Genomic DNA, 5,098 nt, shown 5'->3' with positions numbered 1-5,098 from the left:
TTTGCTCACTGTACTTTCGGTTCGAAGGCACCAAGGCCGACCCATTGGGTTGATAACCTGGTATTGTTGATATGCTGAGTATAGGATAGATATGCATGTTAGTTTTGATATGTTAGTATGGTAGATTTGTAGGACTACCTGTGTTTCTGCCTGCGTGATTATCTATATATGTTTGCTATCTGTCGGCATATTGTGTTGGGTTGAGGTTGTACTGCTTCATGTTGTAGCCAACAAACCCTGGAGCATTCCAGATATGAGCTGAGGGCCGGGTAGGGCATGTCAGACTCGTACTGAGGGCTCAGTAGCATTCCAGATACGAGCTGAGGACCTGGTGGTATTCCAGACTCGTACTGAGGGCTTGAGGGTATTGAAGCATTCCAGATATCAGCTGAGGGCTGGGTAGGGCATGCTAGACTCATACTGAGGGCTCAGTAGCATTCCAGATACGAGCTGAGGACCGACTGGTATGTCAGGCTCGTACTGAGGGTCGGACATTGGTATTCCAGTCCGATGGTTGTTTGGGTTTGGAGCAAGCGAATCATAAGTTGTGGGCCCTGGGGGCAAGCCAGTCTTATGTTGTGGGCTCAAGAGCAGGCCAAATAAGAGTTGTGGGCCCGATAGGCAAGCCAAACTCATATTGTGGGTTCATGGGTAATCCAGTCTTTTAGATGTGGACCCAGTGCATGTTGTTGTTGTATATATGTTATTTGTTTGTGTGTTGGTACTTTGGGGGAACTCACTATGCTTTATGCTTACAGTTTTTTTATGGTTTTAGGTTCTTCAGATGATACATGGCAAGGTGAAGGCGTGACCGTACACATCATTGGTTTTACAACGGTTCGGATCTTGGGAGAATCTGATTCTAAAACATCTTTTGGGAGACAATGTTTTGTAAATACTTTTGTTAATAAATAGGTTGTTTTGAAAAGTTTTAATTTGTTGAAATTTTTGGGGTTTTACAGTTATTTGAATCTGTTTCATTCAAATTGAATATTTTTACACCGGTTTCATTCAAATTGATTATTTTTATCCCTCTTATTTATTTTTCGCCAAAAAGTGTCGACAAATCATATTTCCCACAGCATCTACAATTCTCCATCACGCTTGTATCGACGATACTTCATCAGAAGGACTCATAGTCGGCTTCCTCTCCGACGATGATGGTTGAACACTGTGTTTATCAATCTCCTTAAAACCTAAGTACCACCATTGACTACCCTACCTTTTGCAGATCAAACCAAGTACAACCATAACCCTTAATCCGAAACCACCAAGAAAAGTCATTGACACCTATTATCCATTCCACACGGCTACCTGCGCCTCCCACCACTATGAATTGGGCATTTAGGGCAAGATCCTTTGTCCATCGACATCAACGACCTAACCTCATGGTGAATCCGATCACCGCTGCTGATTATCTCTAAAAACCCTAATATACTCACTAGAATCGACTCAATCACCAATGTTTGAACCATATGTGACCGTTATCGATGCAGCCACCAACAACCTCCACCAAGTAAGGTAATTGTTTTGATTTTAATCGATGAGTCAGATTTTGTAATTTTTTTTATTCATAGGTCGAAAAATGGCAGATTTTGGTGTGTTCTTTCTTAAGGTTCTTTTGCAATTGAGACTTTCAAGGTTGTAGAAAACCCATCAGACTTTGTTAATTCTTTTTCTTTCTTATTGATCTTTTTTCGTGTTCTTATATACCTATTACAATCATGCAGCCAATAGTCTGATATGGAGTATAAAAGTGGTGGAATATGGGCATTCCAACATCCAGAAAGGTGAAGTAATTTAGGGATTAACTGGATAAGATAAATACGACTTTATCCGTTCTGCTCAAGATATTGATGTCCCACTTTCATATTTTACATGAATCCTTGGTATGTTTACAAATTAACGTGTTTTTACTCAAATTTACACCATATTAAGATTGAAAGTAGCCCAATTTCGTATCCTCCCATTAGGTATGCCTGGTTATGACCGCTTTATATTGGTTTCCATGAGATATGTGCTCCAAAAAAAGCACAGTGCGTCTTTGTTTTTGCAACTTGTGGCGCAGTTAGTCAGCTTGTCGGCCAGTTTGCAAAGCTAACCGGGTGTTATGTTGTGGGAATGTGGGGTGTGCCAGAACAAAAGAAAAGGTCGATGCTTTCAATATTTTAGCTTAGTTTGTATCAATCAGGTAATGTAATACAAGAAAAGATAAAAAAAAGTTGGAACACATAATCCTTTTGTCTATCTTGAGTGTTTTTTTACTACCGTATATGTATTTAAGAATGATACTTAACTTCAATTTCTTAGTTTTTTTAATTTCAGTTTCTTGGAGTAGTCTGTTTGTTTATTTGGCATGCGAAAATGAAGAATGTTCATTTATGAACAAATGTTCAATCAAGATTATGTAAAAATGTTCATTTATGAATATTTGTCGATATATTCATTTTTAATCTTCTTGCTTATGTTATTCATAAGATATGGATTGCATGTTCATTTATGAATAAATGCACTTAAGATATGGATTGCATGTTCATTTATGATAAACAAAATTGCTTTCAAATTATTGACTAGAAATTATCTTGATTGTGAGTTTAGTTAGATCATAGATTATGTGATAATTTTAGTTATTAGAAAAATAATCTAGATGAATTTTAATGACCTCCATAACTTGTCCTCAAGTTATGGAAAATAAAATGTCTCATACATTAAAATCCAATTAAACTCATAAGTTATGAATGTGAAGAGTTTTGACAAGTTTCAAAACTTGCCCTCAAGTTTTGAAATTTGTAAAGTGTCATCAATGAAACTTTAATTCCAAACGAGTTTTAAAAGTTAAAATTCAACCCTTATACTTTATAATATTATAAGTTTAATAATATATATATATATATATATATATATATATATATATATATAAGAGTAGTCAGTCTTACCGTTAGTATGTCTCATTCATGAAGCCGGTCTATAAGGGGGTATAAGGTTACTGCCTATAAAATGGTGGTTTAATGGGTGTCCACTTTGACCCACCGCTTCCTTGACTGGTGGAGAGTTATTAGCCGAACGGGTAGGATAGGACACTAATTCTCCCTCATTAAAAGTATAATGATAAATATAAAGTAACTATACTTTTATTAAATTCTCAATCTTAGTTACTTTAGGAAAATGTGAATATGATGCTAATCCATGAAATTACACTTTGCACCTTGTTAATTCGTTAGTGGAGCGTATGTGGTTAACCGGCACACTAATCTGGGACTGACAATGTTTGGCAAAGGGTAGCTTGGTGTTAATCATAGATCAATGGAGCGCGTGTGGTTAACCGGCACATTGATTAGGTGATTTGTAACATTGAGTGTACCAAGTTAATTTGCATGGTTATTCACACCTTGTTTGTGATCCTCGGCATCCTAGTTATAAACTTGAAGGGCACAATCAAGATTTAAACATGCCATTGAAAAGTTCAATGAATCTCAAAGATCTAGGAATTTCAAACCAATTAAAACTTAATAATTTATTTCGTTTTTCATGGTGGAAATTGGTAAATCGTCATTTATCTACCTTCAAATATTTTACAATTGGATTACGGTATCCCTCTTCGCAATTGTAGAATATTGTGTTGGGTCCTAACCTTAATATTTCATATTGGGTGTAATATTAAGGATTATCATCTAACCTAAACTTTGTTCTTCTTCTTTTCAGATGTCTATCCCAAAAAATGCTTCCACACCAATTCCTTCAGACTCTTTCTCCCTCATGAACCTATGTGAGAGGGTCATTTTCGATGGCTCGAACTTCAATGACTGGATTCGTAACATCAGAATGGCCATTCGGTATGAGGACAAAGAATATGTCCTGGATAAAGAGCTTAAAGAGATTGATGTAACCACTGCCACTCCTGAACAAATCGCTGAACACACTACTCATGAGAGGGATGCGACAAAGGTGTCGTGTCTAATGATTGCTAGCATGACTGCTGAGTTACAGAAGTCCTATGAGGACTACTATCCCTATGAAATGTATTAAGATTTGATGGAAAGATACCATCAAAGTGCTCGGCAGGAGAGGTATGATGAGATCATTTCCTCCATGATCACAACCAAAATGAAGGATGGTGAACCCATCACGGCCCACTTGCAAAAGATGCAGAGATTCGTGGACCGTTTGCTTAAATTGAATGTCAATTTTGATGAAGAGTTGGTTATTGATATTATTCTACACTCTTTACCTTCTTGTTATGATCAGTTTCGTATGACCTATCATATGAACAAGGAGGAGGTCACTCTTAGCAAGCTTCAAGGCCTTCTAAGGACTGCAGAAAGCAACCTAAAAGGCAAATCGGTTGTGTCTACTCCTACTACTACTACTACTTCTGCCCCTGTTCTGGCAATCGGACATGGGAAGGGAAAGAAGAGGAAGACTCCCTCCAAGAGCCACAAGGGAAAGTCTCTTGATGGATCCTCTTCTAGTGGGACCAAAGCTGGTTCTGCTAATTCCTCTTCCAATCTGAAGGATGCTGATTGCTTCAATTGTCATGAAAAAGGGCACTGGAAACGAAGCTGCCCAAAGTACTTGCAGGACATAAAGGATGGGAAGATCAAACCCTCCTTTGTAGGTATTTACACTATTCAATCTAATAACTCATCACATGCTAATTCTTGGGTCCTTGATACAGGTTGTGGATTTCACATTTCTTCTGATTTGCAGGGACTAAAAAGAAGTAGGGATGTGGAGCACGGGAAGATAAACTTAATCATGGGAAATAGGAAAGTGTCGCATGTGACCAAAATTGAAGTTTATTCTTTATTGCTTAGTAATGGTTTAAATTTAGATTTGAATAATTTTTGTTACTCGGCCGATATGGCGAGAAATATTATTTCCTTTCATAGTTTGTACAAACAAGGTTTTACCTTTTCTTTCAATAATGAATTTGGTACTATTAATGCTTATTATAATTGTGTATTTTATTTTGAAGCATTACCTTGCAATGGTGTATATGAAACTATGAATGGTGTAGATAACCTAGGAAATAATGTGTTACACATTGATTCTTCCAATGATTTTGATAAGGCATGCTTGTGGCATTGTCGTCTTGGAC

The 5,098-nt window shown here is 37.1% G+C and overlaps 1 long non-coding RNA gene across 2 annotated transcripts; it reads left to right on the top strand.

Annotated features, from left to right (window-relative positions):
- The first annotated feature begins 1,017 nt into the window (after positions 1 to 1,017).
- On the top strand, positions 1,018 to 2,324 carry LOC145120425 (uncharacterized). Of its 2 annotated transcripts, XR_013714197.1 has the most exons (3): positions 1,042 to 1,521; positions 1,731 to 1,889; positions 1,974 to 2,324. It is a non-coding gene; the product is annotated as an uncharacterized LOC145120425 (long non-coding RNA). The 2 variants fall into 2 exon arrangements; XR_013714196.1 differs by having other exon boundaries at positions 1,018 to 1,521; positions 1,731 to 2,324.
- Positions 2,325 to 5,098: the final 2,774 nt, after the last annotated feature.

The sequence above is a fragment of the Lactuca virosa genome, chromosome 6 (genome assembly GCF_052849685.1).
Source record: "Lactuca virosa cultivar CGN04683 chromosome 6, Lactuca_virosa_CGN04683_v6, whole genome shotgun sequence".
NCBI classification, from domain to species: domain Eukaryota; kingdom Viridiplantae; phylum Streptophyta; class Magnoliopsida; order Asterales; family Asteraceae; genus Lactuca; species Lactuca virosa.
This window is presented reverse-complemented; position numbering and strand designations above follow the sequence as displayed.